This window comes from Silene latifolia, chromosome 3 (genome assembly GCF_048544455.1).
Source record: "Silene latifolia isolate original U9 population chromosome 3, ASM4854445v1, whole genome shotgun sequence".
In the NCBI taxonomy this organism is placed as follows: domain Eukaryota; kingdom Viridiplantae; phylum Streptophyta; class Magnoliopsida; order Caryophyllales; family Caryophyllaceae; genus Silene; species Silene latifolia.
This window is the reverse complement of record NC_133528.1, coordinates 12,457,536-12,473,947: the sequence shown is the minus strand read 5'-3', so window position 1 is coordinate 12,473,947 and position 16,412 is coordinate 12,457,536. Positions and strand designations below refer to the sequence as shown.

The 16,412-nt window shown below is 37.9% G+C and overlaps 1 non-coding gene across 1 annotated transcript; it reads left to right on the top strand.

The window, feature by feature from the left end:
- The first annotated feature begins 792 nt into the window (after positions 1-792).
- Positions 793-899, top strand: LOC141650100 (small nucleolar RNA R71). The gene has a single exon (XR_012546160.1). It is a non-coding gene; the product is annotated as a small nucleolar RNA R71 (small nucleolar RNA).
- The last annotated feature ends 15,513 nt before the right edge of the window (positions 900-16,412 follow it).

The following is a 16,412-nucleotide window of genomic DNA, read 5'->3' as shown; positions in this document are numbered from 1 at the left end:
GACCCTTGAACATACCCTTGCCCAAATCCTTGATTTGCTTGATTCACTTGATTCCCTTGGTAAAATCCTTGGTTGCTTTGGTTACCACCAAAATCTTGGTACCCTTGTTGTTGGTTGCCATAGTTTTGGTTTTGGGGATTAATTCTTGGGTTGGGGAATATTCCTCTTGGTTGAGCAAAACCGGGTGGATTGTTTGGGGATTGTTGTTGAAGGTGTCGTGGGTTTTGAACATTGGTACTTTTGTAGCTAAAGTTGGGGTGGTTCCTCAAACCGGGGTGGTAGAAATTGATATTTGGATTGTAGACATTTGGGTTGTTGTAGGGTGGCCTTGGTGGTCTAGGATTATTGTTAAAACTTTGAAAAGCGTTAACCTCTTGAGCATTCTCTTCATAGGCACCATTGTAATTGTTGGCACACAAGTCATATGTATGACCACTCCCTCCACAAAGCTCACAACTTGAACCTTGAACCACTTCCTCCATGGGTGGCCCATGTGAGGTCGCGGCTTGGTTTACTTGATTTCTTTGAAACTTCTCAAATTGCTTTGTGAGAAAATCGAGCTTGGCATTTGTCTAAGAGTTGGAGGAGTTTTCCTTAGGAAACTTCCCATTCCTCCTTAGCATGTTTCCTATAGACCCATAATTTGCTTCCGAATCCACCATCTTTTTGATCAATGTCATACCTTCCTCATCACTCAAATGATCAAATCCTCCCCCCGCGGAGGCATTTACCATTTCCTTAGTCCTTAGTAGAAAAGTTTGAAAGAATGTTTGAGTAATATACCATTCCGGTATTCCATGATGGGGACAACTTGCAATCAAGTCTTGGTATCGGTCCCAAGCTTCACCTAAAGATTCCCCGTCTTCTTGTTGAAATGTGTGAATCTCATTACAGAGCATGGCGGTCTTTGATGAAGGGTAGTATTTGGCCATGAATGCTTTAGCCAATTCATCCCACGTCGTGAAAGTATCCGGTGGGTGAATGTTCAACCATCGGTCCGCCTTGCCCGTTAAAGAAAACGGAAACAACATCATTCTCAAAGTGTCTTCGGACACCCCATTCTTCTTCATCATTGAAACTTTCCTTTTAAACTTCCGGAGGTGAGCATGGGCATCCTCTTCAATATGTCCCCCAAACAAGTCCTTCTCAACTAACCCGACTTGGGCGGGATGCATTTCAAAGTTGTTTGGGGCCAATGTGCCAAAATTTATGGGATTACATGAATCATTATGGTTGGGCCGGTTATGATCTCTAAGAGCCATTTGTGGTGGAGGAGGATTTTGCGTGTGATGTGGTGGTGATTGAGGTGGGCTATTTGGAATAGGTAAGTTATGAAAAGGGTTTTCTATTAAAGTCTCAATTGTGATATTTGGTTGAATTGTGGTTGTGGTATCAAAATCTTGTGGGATGTGTGAATTGGGTTGGTCCAAGTTTGCTTGAGGGGAATTGTTCCTTACTCTCTCAAGGGTCCTTGTCCTCAAGGTTCTAAAAAGCCTTTCGAGGTCGGAGTTGAAGAGAAGAGCTTGGTGGTTCCTTCTAGGCATACACTTGACAAATTGTGAGTCTCCTAGTGTTTTTACACACTAGGGATAGGCAAGAAATCACACTCTCTACAAAGAACACACAACTACTAAAGCAAGCTAACAAATTGAGACAAGACTAAAGCAAAGACTCTAAATAAAACTAAGCATAACCTAACGCCATCCCTGGCAACGGCGCCATTTGATGAGTAAGAATTATTGATAGGGTCAATCGCTTACCACCAACAATAATAACCCAATTTAGTTGTAGATCGGGGTCGAACACGAAGACGGCGGGGGTTTCCACTTAGCCTAACTAAGAGTCAAGTCTAGTCAAAAATGAAGGAAAAAAGTTTTGATTTTAACTACTAGAGCAACTAAATAAACGATTGAATGAAGATGAATACGATTGATTAAGAGACTAGGGTCTTCGGAGTCACCTAAATGAACTAAGGGCGACAAATCGATAAAATAGTCTAAGGTGAGGGTTCGTCCTAGAGGCGGTTACCAACTTTCGTTGAGCAACAACTATTTCAAAACATGCAACAAGACCACCACCAAATTTTCATTCAAAGGAGGAATTAAGTTATTAAGACAAAAAGACACAAGCTTTCACTCACACAATTCGTCAAACACCTTGTATGCAATGCTAAGAAAGACAAATTCCTACACCAAAGACTCAAAACATATCAACTAATCATGCCCACTAATTCTATTTAGGCTCCCCCTAAACCCTAGAAGGATAACTACTCACTCATCATGTTTCTAAAGGCAAGATAAACAATAAAGATGGAGTCTTTAAGCATAAACATGGTGGGAGGATGAATTCTACTTCTAAACATGCAGCAATCCAACAATAATTATGAATAAAGATGATTTAATCTAATAACAAGGATGAGTAAACTAAAAGACACAATCTTTAACACAATCAACTCAAAGATTGAATCTTTGGGTGTAAACAACAAAGATGAACAATGAAAAGATGAACAATAAAGAAAACAACAACAATCAAACAACAAAGATGCAAATTTAACATAAACAACCAAACCAACTTAAAGAAAAAGCAAATGTAAACTAATGAAAATAGGGAGAGAAATAATACCAACTCAATAGCAAGAAAATGAATTAGGATAGAAAAATAAAGAAGGAGGAACCTTCAATCTTCTTACAACCCAATTTCAATTACTAACTAATTGAATAACTTGTCTAATTAAAGAATGATTAACAAAATGATTAACAAAGTTTGAAACTTGGAAAAGGAAATAATTTCATCCTGGAGAGTGTACAAATGGTTAAGGGAGGGGGTATATATAGTTTCCACCAGGATTAGGGTAGGATTTGAAATGGGCTTGAAAACACGAAATCTGAATTCCGGCCGGTCAGTGGTGCCGGTCACCGGCTGCCGGTCACCCGGTCACTTGGCTTTCTGGCCGGCTACTGAGGTCCCTGGAAGTTGAAATAAATTTTGGAAGTCATCGGTATGCATGGCGGTCAATCCTTAGGTCCTCAGCCACCGACCTGGGGGACACGTTTGACTTGAATCTTGACTTCGGGTTTGGGGAACTCCCGGTAGCCGGCCGGTCGGCCATCCGACCGGGAAGTTCCTGTAACTTACTTCAAAAACTTGTGATTTCAAATTGTATGTTCTCCCGGTAGGCTGGCTAGCCTTCAAACACCGGGCCGGTGATGCTCCTTGCTTGATTTCGTCTTGATTGTATACACATGCACTCCCAAATGGCCGACTTCTTGGCCTCCTACTGGGAATACCTCTCAGCATGATTCCCTTCTTCTTCCATGCAAAGCTTAGTAAACACGTCTTCCTTGCTTCATTTCACCCGTTCCCGCCTCAATTTCTGCAAGGAGGCCACAACGTCATAGTAAAGGGAATTGGGACACGAAATTCGAGAAAGGAAGTACAAAACCGACTCAAATGGAGTCGGAAAGCATGAAATTAGAGGGGAAAAAGGGTGAAAAAGAATCCTATATCAGTATCGCTAAATACTCTAGGTTGCTCTTACGTTAATAAGAAAAGTACAACGATAAATAATAATCTCACGTTATGCGAGTGAGTATACTATCTTTGTGCACTTAGTATCCTATAACGATTTTTCTTCGAGTGATTGACAAAATTGATGCGCAATTTTTGTATAAGCAAATTATAAAATAATAATTAAGGCTCAAAGAATTTTGCTTAAAATATTTTTCTCTTTAAAAGTGTATATGTGTGTCACTTTTAAATGATGAATGAATGAGAGTATTTATAGTAGAGAGAATTAGGGTTTAGGAATGTTCTGAAATTAGGGTTTAAGAATGTTGTGGAATAATAAAACCTAAACGACTTGATGAACAAGTAAGAGGCAAAGGATGGAGGAATTTGGCCTCCTAGGGTTTCGGCCTCCTAGGGTTCGGCCGGCCCCTTGGCTTCCTTCGGTCCATTCTTACTTCCATAGCCCACAACAAATCGAGATAGAATTAAGTTAAAAACCTAGGTTGCATGACGACATAAATATCGTGTTACAAACCAATAGTTTATTCAACTTAAATTCTTATTAATTAATTCCAATTAAAATAAATACTCTTTTATTTTTATAAATCACTAAAAATATATTTTCCAAAAATTAACGCATCATTTTTATCTAGCAATGAAGTTATGGCTATTAGGTCATAACTTCACTAACCTTTAAATCAAACAAAGTAAAACCATTACCGGATGACGACCTATACTATCTAATCTTCAGTAGATCTTCAGTAAACGAATCGTCTCTTCACAAGTCTCTCATCTTGAGTCTCGTGGTTGATTTCTGATCTTGATCTTGCTTGAATACATCGATCAAGTGTATTTGAAGTTGTACCTCCTTGGTCCAAACTTCAAGCTTTGTCGTCGTATCAGAATTGTTCCTTTCTATATTAAGACTTAAGCACACAATTACACGCATATGTTTATAATATTATGTCCACATACAAATCATTACTGTCATTATCAAAACAATTAATTAGGACTAAAAGTCCAACAGGTATATTTTAAAACCTCGCCCAGACAATTTAAGTTCTTTATCCTCCAGTTGATAAATTTTCTTTCGTTGGACAATATGTAAATTTTAGTATCTTTTCTTTTCGGGTTCCAACCTGTCATCAAAAATTCTGTATGTAAAAACGAACTAGGCTTGCACACGATGTAAAGGTATGTGTGTTGTACTGTTGTGCTTTGTTATTAGCTACTCAGATGAACTCATAATCCTAGTCTATTAACCTCAACTTTTCAGTTTTCAATACACACACATAAAAAAAAAAAAAAAATTTACTCGTATATTAAAAGAAAAGTAGTTATATTTCATATTCTTTTTGTTTTGATCATTTCTTTACCTTGGATTTTGGCACAAAGATCAAGGAAATGGAAGAAGACGACTATTTGTGATGGTTGATAGTGGATGATAAGTGAATCATAATGGATGTGTATGAACAAATTACTCCTAGTAAATTATCTATAAAAAACCTTCATAATATAGAAAAGTAAATAAATGAATAAGACATTCAATAAAAAAACAAATAACCGGAACAAAGAGATTAGCCAATTTAAGTAAAACAAATTGCAGATCATAATCAAGGTGCGGCCTAAGAATCACACTCAAAATGTTGTGATTCTACTGCTATATATGCATGCTACGAGTATTATGCTGGAGGAACTGCGATGCTTCCTCTCGTACTGATTTTATTGGCATTGAAAAGTTCCCATTGAATCCATTCCATGTAGCATGAAAATAAGGCTAATTCAACCCAAAACATAAAAGACTCCAAATCCAGACCTTTGTATAGGAGTATCACAAATAGTCCGAAATCAATAAGAAACATTGAGCCCAATCCTAATTAGACCATGTAACTTACTTCAAATCCTTCAATCAATAAGAGACATTCCATTCATCATGTGTGTGCATGTAGGTCCAATTAAAGAAACTAAAACACACAAATTCCAAGTGTTTTGATTGGTTTGCAATATTGGAAAAGAAAGTTATACTCATTGGATATAGTTTTTGTTTGCATATTTTATTTCACAAATGAACAAAATCTCATTTGTGACGGCACATATCCGTCACTCCACGGATACCATTTTCCCTCACAAATGACTCAAATAGAGGAAAGATGGAAGCACATGGGGGTGCCCCCACCTTGTCCCCCCTATCCGTTTTGTGAGTGGCATTATCCGTCACTTGCTCCGATCCGTCTTCAACAAGACTAATTGATTTTATTTTAGGTGTTTCACTCATTTGTTTGCATTTCTATCTTAAGATGGTTTTGACAAGCAATTGAATCCTTCACAGTCCACACCCAATTTGGACTCTTGTCATCTAATAAATTGCTTTGTCTTCTTTTCTTGGTCTTTGTGCCAAAACCAAAGATAACCAAATGATCGAGATAAAGGGAGGATAACTTTTCCATTCATATAAAAACTTATAAAAAGGAACGAAATAAAATTTTATTAGTTGCAAGAGAAGGAATTTTGTAGTTGGGTGGATTGGTTCCATGAGAATATAGAAAGAATACGAAAACATTTGTACAAATTCATATATTTCCATATGTGAGTGTTTTCCACGGATAAAAAAAAAAGAGTTTGCCGGCAAATCTAATGGTAAAAATTTGGATGAGAACTCTCAAGGATTTCAGGTTAAATTCTTCTAAGAGCAGTCTTATGGAGTATTTATGGATTGGGCTATGCCGTCAAGACTTCGAATTGGTCACCATAGGGTGGCTAATTACGTATACTTGAGGATTTACCGAATGTCCAACAAAAGTAGAAACTTCGGATTCCCTCGTCATCCAAAAATAAACGAGGAATAAGTTAATCTCACTTAGATAAAAGATGAGACAATTTAACACTTGTGAGGCTAAGGGGTGCCTGTAATACTACGGTTTTCTATGTTTTTTGGTACTCTATCGAGTGGGGCTTACTCTGTCGAGTAAGTGAGTTTGGATTTCGAAACAGTGTTTTGCTGATGGGTACTCGATCGAGTAAGTGTGGCACTCGATCGAGTAAGTCGTGTTTTACGGATTTTCAGCCGGGTTCGATAGTAATGCGTGAAGAGATATATAAACCTATTTCGACAATTCCTCTTTACTTTTACTCTTACTAGTCGCTGCGCCGCGCCCTTCCGGGCGCGGAGCTTCAATTTGACGAACATTCGACCGGATTTTCTTGGTATTTGGGTGTATTTCAAGTTTCCGTAGATTTGGAATGGCATGTTAATTTGTTAACGTGGTTTGGCTCTACCGGTGCATAAATTGAACTTGAGTAGCTCTATATATAATCCTGGGTGGGTCAATGTTTTAGTATAGCGTAGGCGGAACCACGTAGAAGCATTGTAAAGGCACGATAAACGTAGGATTAAACGATTTTGGTGCCATTCAACTTTGCCAAAGGTAGGAATATATACATTTAGTACAACGTAGGTTTGCTAAAAAGCTTAATAATTATACACCAAAAGGTAGGGGTTTCCAGTTTGTCATTCTCGCTACTGCAGTTTTTTGGATAACTGTTTCAAGGTTACCTAACCTGAAACGTTTCCTACTTACACGTGGCAGTTTGCACTTGCAACAAATCTGCTTCAAAATCCTTCAAATTATTTCTGATCTATTTGTTGTCTAGATTAGAGATATCTTCTTGAGCACCCACTTCAACTCTTGACTTCTAGAAAGAGCTGAAGTAGGTACGACCTGAACGTACAATTTATTTGCCCTGAATCTGCTTGCAGTGTATTTGAGGTAGGCATGTTTTTCCTGCATTTAAGGAACGTGTACGAATGTTTAGTTGAAGAATAAAAGTATGTCTTATTGTTAGTCATATTCCTGAGGTGGCATAAGACAAGGGCAGGAGCTTAAAATTGCTCTAGGTCTTGTAAGCAGGCTATTACGGTTCTGCAAATCTCTTTGTAGGTGGGAAATATACAGGGTTTTAAATGAATATAGCAGGGTCGACAATTCCCAAAGGCCTATAGAGACGGAGAAAACCTGTGGAGTCATAGAGTATAAGATAGCAGCCTTCAATTCCAAAAGGCTTTCCATATTTTCATTGTATGCAGATAGAGTATACACGCCAGTCTCGTCTGCTACTTCAAACGTTGCCGCCATCCTGTATACAGAAAGCATTATTGGGAGAAGGCTTTAAGTGCTGAATTGTGGACTTTGGTTAGTTACATTAATACCTTGGAGTGGAGATGACGTCTTCCTGTAGGCAAGCAGCACACATATATGGAACACCTATTTCTTCAGCGTTGCCAGTGCCGCAATTATTACAACCAAGGTATAAGTGGACATCTTTCGGGTCAAATTGATGTAGTGTCACATGTAGCCACTGGTGTTCCTCTTATAAGGTGTTGTTTGTCTGTATTTCAAGGTATTAAATTGTACTTAGTAATTACGATTGGATAATGCAGTACGTTATTTTTTTGTTTTTTTTTTGTATGTTTTTTTCCCCTATATAAGTGAGACGTATATTACACTTACCCCCTTTTCGAGGAGACTTTCAATTGTTTTGATTGCACGTGTGATTTCTGGAAGACGGACTTCGAAGACATGTTGTCTTTTTGCATGAAGTAGGGTCCTGCTTTCCGTGGCCCTGTAATTTTCCTTTATTTAGTAGTGTGTGCAATAGGGTGAGGTTAACAACTTGTTATTGAAAAGCTCTTACCAACTCCTGAGTGAGTCGGCCTCCTTTCCTGGTGGATCTAAGACCACGAACGTTGAATGCTTTGTTGAGAGGGAGAAACCTAAAGTTCATAGCATTGTTATTTTGGTCATGTATAGCACCTGTAACTGATCTTAAAGTGATCTAATTTGATATTAAAACTACCTTTTTGGTAGCTAGGCATTAGAGCTGTAAAGGCAACAATAGGAAAACTTGATGCTATGGAATGTAATGCCCAACACTCTTTCAAAGGCATATCTTACCAGGCTGTTACTATCATTATCTGTTCATGGCTGCACATGCAAACGACAATTGAAACTGAATGTTTTGATATAGGTATTTTCCCTAAAAGTTTGGAGGTTATCATCAATTTGGGATTGTTCTGACCTGTGATCAACAATCATTAGTTCGCAAACATCTGATGTCTACCCTGTGTTGGCAGTAGTATGGCTGCATCGGTCCACATATATAACAACGCCTAACACATCTAAAATTTGGAGATGTAGTTAATTACGAAATGACTATTTTTGGTTTGTTTTTTTTAAGGGTGGGGGGGTTGTATGTTATAGGATTTGAAGCAAATTGTTAACTTTAGTACAATGTGCCTTACCATAGCGATCTTCCAGTGTAACCTTTCTGGGGATTGATCCAATTAATGCGTAATTAGATGTCGCAGGAACTTCTGTATCAGATACAGGTTGGATAATGGTATTTATGTTGAAATATAGGTCGTACATCTGTCCAGCAGGTCCTTCTGAAGCCGCGTCAACGACTAACTGTATTTTTGCATTGGATATGTCGTATTCCATGTCGTCTTGGATCATGTCCTCAAATATTTCAAGCTCATCATTGTGTAGGAATGTCTGCATCTTAGTGCCCTGCAGAAAAGGAACAAATGTACTATTAAAATTGTAATACAGGTAGAAATTTTGCTCAGCAAAATAAATTATGAAATATGAGGGCTTTTTTTTTCGACAGTCTGTTTAAGCTGTTGTTTTTGGTGGATATGAACACTGGCTACACAATACTCGTGCGGAATTTTAAATTAAAGAATCTGGCAAGAGTGTTCTCTATATAGTTTATGCATAATTATAAGTTAAAGGTTAGCATGCACAGCTCTGAAGGCTTCTAATTCTGAGGTTTTGTAGACTGTTTGGTGTTGTTCTGAGCATCACTTAATTTTGCTTTGACCATCCTTGTTTAAAAACATGCTGTATTTTTTTTTTTTTTTTTTTTATCTTGAATGTTAATAATGACATAACTAATTAAGTCTTCTCTAGCTATTAAGGAATGTTGTCAATGACTTGCATATTTTGTATTGCTCTGAACACTTAAATAGTAGATTGCGTGACATTTTATGTTCTTAAGACAATGTATAATATTGAAGTCTAAGCCTAAAATTGTTAGAGTTACCTCTTCATCTTGGAACGTGATTATTTGGAGCTCCAAGCCTTGGCCATCTGGTTCAGAATGGACATCCATTTTTTCGATGACTCTTGCTCTAATGGTGTACGGACCGGTGGGTCCTGAAATTTCTCTGATGTGCTTTTGCCTAGGTCTCATGGTGAGCTGCATAGATTAGATAGTGTTGGTCAAACAATCAGGGAAATTAGTTGTTAAAATAAAGTGTCAATCACATGTCGAAAACGTGGTTAAAATTATATAATTCTATGTTAGTTATGTTGCTCTTATGATATAGGTATACAGAGCATGTTGTTGGCGGATTGTGAATACACTATTATTTTGTTATACTACGCTATAAACGCGTCGTGCTGATTTGCTACTATACTTTAACACCAAACGACAAAGCTAAGGTGGTATGCCTTGGATTAAGTTGACAATCAATATTTGTGATTTAGGGTGCTACTGTCTAACGGTTTTATGGTTTCTTTAACACTTTTTTTTAAAGAGGTATAATGATAATTGTATGCAAGCCATATATATATATATATATATATATATATAGGGTTATTTAACATGAATACTACAAACTATTACCCCCCTTCTCAAAATACTCTAAACTTTAATTTAACTTACAATAAACTATAGTATTAGCCTCTCTTCTTAGATTATACTCGGGTAACCGGTTACCTGTCTAACAAGTCACTTCCCTTATTATCCTTACCAACTCACCCCATGACACATCATACCAGGCGTTTACTTACGATTTTCATCCCCGCCTTTTTCGCATGAAACCAGTTGTGTACCAGGGATTTCGACATGAAATTAAGAATATTGAAGTCCAATAGCAATCATTGAACCCAACTTGACCAATTGAGAGAAATTTCAACAAATTCACAAGAAGCATATGATAAATAACGTAAGAGAAAGAGACTTGGGATCCCTTGATGGGCTTGATCCCCGTCCAAAGCTTGTTTTCAGAGTTCAGAGAAAGGCTTGAATTTCAAAGAAGAGAATTCCTAGTGACTAGTGGAGGAAGAGAGAGCTTGAATCTCAGAATTCGAGTGGGCCTGTCTTTTGTTTTAAGAACGAATCCCTGGATGATGACTTGTTCAATATGGGGTTAGTGAGTGAGTGCATACGCCGTTTATCAGATAGGGTAATCAACCCTTAAAGGTGGCTTTTCCATTATCATCGACAAATCACAATCACTACCGTCCATCCATAACCAGTTACACACAAATTATCACGGGATACCCTCAATTAAGCCCCAAATTAATATTTACCCTAAATTGATTTGGGGATCTAGGGTTTTAGAAATTTAAATCAACTGTTAGTGGAAGGGTGCATGAAGAAGACAAAGAGGCTTGGAGGATGTAAGAGGTCAAAGTCGCGGTGGTCAACGGAAGGAAAGTGAGGCAGGGTAGGCAGTGACCTCTATTTTCTAGGTGAAACAGTAGAGAAAAGGATGCGAAGGTGAAGAATTATGGTGGTCGACGGCTGATGTATAGATGGTAATGGGATAGAGAAGATTTTAATTGGAAAAAAAATGCAGGAGGAAGTTGATTATAATGAAGTTGATGGATTTTAATTGAAGACGGAGGAAGTTGGGTATGAAGAGGAACAATAATGGAGGAAAGTTTGGGTGGGAGAAGATGAAGTAGTGGATCCCGCTTAGGTTTACCTGCTACTTTAGGTTAAAAAAGAGACAATTCTATTAAAAGCGGATATGTGTAATAGTTGAGTATATTGCTAGTTAAATTAAAGTTGAGAGTAATTTGAGAAGCACTCGAATAGTTTGGAGTAATGATATTAAATAACCCATATATATATATATATATATATATATATATATATATATATATATATATATATATATATATATATATATATGTTTGTTGCTTAAGACAAACAATTCAAAGGATAGTCTTAGTATTACTTGATAAATGTAATATTTTCAAGATCTTTTGTGGGCATGCAATCTAGGAATGTAGGTAGGGATGGCCTATAAAGTCTAATGAGGTTGAGTGTGTGTTTTTTTTTTTGGCTGTGTCAGTGATTGAGTACTGCATATAACTTGCTTGTTTGAGGGAATCGTGTTGCCAGCATTTATTATAGCAATGGCACTTGCTGAGCATTGCATATAACTTTCTCATTTTAGGGGATTGTGTTGTAAAGAGGGGATATGTAGTTAGGTTTCAACTTGCTGGTTAGATGTAGGTTTGCTTTAGATGGGATGGTTTGTTATGCTTTCTGTGTAAGCCGTGAAGTAGTCGTGTGATAGGCGATTATGTCACCGAACTGGAAAGATGCTGAATTGAAATCATATAGTTCGGCCTTTACTATTTGTGTGTACATGCAGCATTGGGTCGGTTGATAATAATACGTGAAATAACAATCGTAGAACGGGTTTGTGCAAGTCATTTTATGTATACGTTGTAAGCAAGGTTTTCCCGTGTACCTTCAATGGTAATGGAACCACCGTACAAGTATTCCTGATAGATTAAAAGAGCATTACCTTACCATCTATGCAATGTGGTTGACATCTAAACAGTTAAACGCCGTTGTCCAGCAATCAGAATTGTTAAATGCATAGGGATCTTGCAGTTATAAACAATTATTGAAATGATGAGTAGTAGTTCATTGCTTAATGAAAGTCTAAAGCTCGTTCCATACATTGGGACGTTTTTTTTTTCATAACAAGCGTTTAATTCATGGAGTCCAAGAGGCTACAAGTTTTTTGGGTACTTAAATCCAAAAGCGATAGCATGGTGCTTTTGGATGGAACACATAGCTAGGTGTGCAAACGTGTTCCCAAAACATGGTAGACACCCTATAGCCTTTATACAACCACATCATGTAGTAGAAGTGGCAAGAAGGTGCGTCTTAGAGGCCTGTCTGGTAGGAAAATGAAAGATAGTTAATATTTACAAACATGCTGTATGCAAACAGCGGGTGCTTCTACAGGAGTGGCCTAATTGTTTGCCGTTGAGCTGGTACTTCCCTTATTCTTTTTCGAAGGAGGGGTAGCAGCTGGCTTAACATTGGTGCGCTTTGGAGTGCTCTGTGCAGGGGTTTCTGGTGTGACAGCAGATTTCTTTTCTATTTTAGGTGCTTTGAGGTTAGGTGTGGCCGGTACAGGAGTAGTTTCAGTCTGAGCGGTTTTGGGGGAGAGTGTTATTGACGATGGTGTTGTTCCAGCAGCTTCAGTTTGTGCAGGGGCGGTTTGTTCTTCAGTAGTAATAGCTGTCAATGGTACTGTTTCGGTTGTTGGTGCTATTGAGGAAGGAAGTTTTCGTAAAGATGGATAGTCAGAACTGACTTGTACTTCAATCAGTGTCAGGTCTGAGGCCTTCTGCACTGATTCCCCGAAATCCAACTTTCTGGCTACTGATGGAGACGGCTGTACAACGATTTAAATGCTGTTCGAGACTCGCGCCGGGTCGTAATATTTTTCAGCAGACACATTTTGGGAAGGGCAAGCAATGACCTGGCGTAGAGCCCACTGCAATGTGTTGTTTCTTGACAGCGCTGTCTTTGGTGAAACCTCAATTATGAAAGGTTTGTTTCTGAGGGAATCGCAAACTTTCCCAAATGTTGTATTGTCCTCCTTTAAGAAATAAGAAAGGTAAAGCTTAAGAGGGGTGTGCTAAGGAGTAGCGTGGGGGGAACGTGCTTTAGAAGAGTTAGAGTCATCATATTGGTGGGTATAGGGTATTAGCAAATGTACTATATATGGCAGAGTTGGACTTGTGTGTGTTTATCAGTTACCAAATGTTATAACAGATAAAAAAATACAGATGGACTTTGCTTTTAGGTGCAATTTAATATAGAGAATTTTTAAACTGAAATGAGATCCATACCGAGTGCTTAAGGTGGAATATATCTGCTGCAGACATCTGAAAGAGAGCCACAGTATCTGCTGTAAATGTTGTTATTTCTAGTTGGTCTGTGCCATCAGATACTTCACAATTGAAGGTGATTCTGCATTGACAGGCATAGAGGTAAATATTGGGTGGGATGGACGTTTGTGGGAGGTGTACTGTTAATGAAAGGGGTTAGTTTACCTTGGTTCAGACACCACCTCGTCTTTGGTACATGTCTCACATTTGAAGGTTTGTCCAGCTACATACTCCGTCCTTTTCCCACAGTTGGAGCACCCTAGATATGCGTTCACCTTCTGTAATTCTGGATTAGGGACGGTTACATTCAGTTGGTAGCGCTCGTCCTGAAGTGTGCTTTTGGCCTGTTTAACTTACACAGCAGTTCCTTGTACAAACGCACCTTTGATGTAGGTTTTTGGACAGCAGTTGTGTTTATATCTAACTATATGTTGATGCAACACTTGTAGTGTGGGTATTGGCTTCCTAATTCTATCAATCAACGTGTACTTATGTGTTGCTAAATATAGTTTTGGTGTTATTAGGTGTGTTTTGTTTTGTTAATACCTTTTTGTTTTTCAGATAACTGAGCTTCACAACGGGAACTGGCGTGTTAGGATCCCTCACAATAGTATGTAGGAAGCACGTTTTGTGAAATGGAAAATGAAATGATAGTATCTGCAATAAATAAACATGGGATGTTCTTGTAAAGGCGGCGTACCATTCTTTCAGATTATATACCTTAGGCCCAACTGGCTGCACGTCGATTATTGTTGACATGGTGCATGTTAAAGAGAAACCTGCAGATTACAGTAACAAGGAATTAAAAAGGCTGGGATTTTTTTTGTTTTTATTTTTAAAAAAAATTGGACGGTTGGCATGTAATACCTCTGAAAGGGGAAACCCTTAAACCTGTGAACCCTATAACTGGTAATGAGGTGACCAAGGATGCAAGCTGTTCACAGTCGTTATGAGATAGTTCATTCCACGCCGAAACCACAATTGGCTGATCAGTTCTGTTTGATGTATGTTGTTGTCAGTTTCAGTTAGGCTTACTGGCCTATTAATTTAAGAAAGACTTAAAAAATTACTCGTGGTCAGTGATGATAATCTCCCTGACTGTATTTTTACGACCTTGTTTAGTGGTGACTTCTCGCGCAACCGGTTCCACATATAGTAGTGTTCCAATGACATCTGAAAGGTGCGATTTTGAAAGTAATGGAAATGTACTACCACATAAGTGTGTATTGCTGCGTGCACAGAACTAAAGCTGACCAAATATGTCATATAGGGTAGCTGTTTTTGGCACTTGAGAGACACAAAGGTATTCTGGAAGGCATGCCTCAGGCGTAGATAGCGGGTGAATGAATGTTTGGCGACCAAAACCCATTGTGTATGGTAATTCAGTAGGATCCCTCCTATACTGATCTGGCAAAGTCTTTATGGGAGCATTCGCAATCTCGTAAACTCCGTTAGATACAAGGGCGTCTACGTGGCCCGATATTTGATCCCCAAACAATGTGCCCCTCATTTTATTTCCCTGCACAGGGGAGGTTCGTGTTAGAAAACCAGTATAATGAGGCATATATAGAAGAACTCATTTAAGATAATTTAAAACAATTTTAAACTACAAATATTAGATGAATACAATGCTCTTATCATGTGCTAACGAGCGCACATGTAAGTTTTGGTACACTAAACACACTGTCTACCTATTCAGTAGAGAGAAGAAAAGTAAAGAACCTCTTAAAACAGTTACGTCATTGTGGGTCTTTAACACAAAATCCAAAAACATTTAAGTTTGTGTTAAAACATAAAAGTTATTCAGAAAAATAAACAAGCAATATAGGTGCATCTAGCATACTATCTACCAAAAGAAACAATGGTTGTTAATAACACTTGTGCATTAATTTGATATCTGGAACAAGGCACAGTGTTAGTATTCAAAAGTTCTTGCCTTATCATCTTGCAGGACCACTGTTTGGTATAGTACATCTCTTGCAGACCTTTGGGGTTTCCCTTTCTGAACGACCTTGACTTTCACCTTATAATTCGTGCTGTTGCTGTTGAGAGAGTCTAAATATACCCGACCGTCTGACATGATTATTCCCTGTTCAAGAGTTAACACAGAAATACGAAAGAAACGGCAATATCAAATAACTGTGAGACTTTTGGTTCTCGTAAAATGCCTTATGTAATAGCAGTGTGTTACTTAGAACTTTATTGTTTATACCTTGCATACCTTTTTTTTTTCTTGTTTTTATTTAAAATTATCAACTGAACATTCTTAAACCCTAAACAGAATTGCATTTAGGATCATGGCTGTAGTTGTGATATTTACTACGCAAACTGTAACCATTACTATGACGTACTATTTTTGGCGCAATTATATTGGATTAAGTAGGCAGTACCTCCTTATTGTGGGTTTCTCCTCCCAAATATGTATCAAGTTTCCTTATTTTTATTAATTGATGGGGGTGCTAGAAAGTAGTTTTATTCTATTAACATGAGTAATGCATTCATAAAGTTAACAAATGCAAAGTGAGTAAACTCTTCGAAGAGATAAAATACTACTTCATACAAGTATTTTTGTCTAATCATAGTTAAAACTTACCGACAATCAGAACACTAACGCCATCAACTTCTAGTACTATGTATACTATTACGGATTTGCCAGAAATTGCCTAGAATAGAAATGTGCAGATAATATAAAGAGAGGTTAATGGTTTGAAGCTCGTACCTGGAATACACAACTGTTTTAGGAAAATGGTATAGGAGCGAAGTCTATCTGCAAATCACACCAACTTGCTCTGCAAAATAAGGTGTGTGAGCTTTTTTTCTGGAGGGAAGAATGGAGAAGTGGTAAATTGTACACTTTTATTTGCTTTTTGGTGCATAGGGTATGGGGTGTACTGTAGTTAGTACACAAAGTAG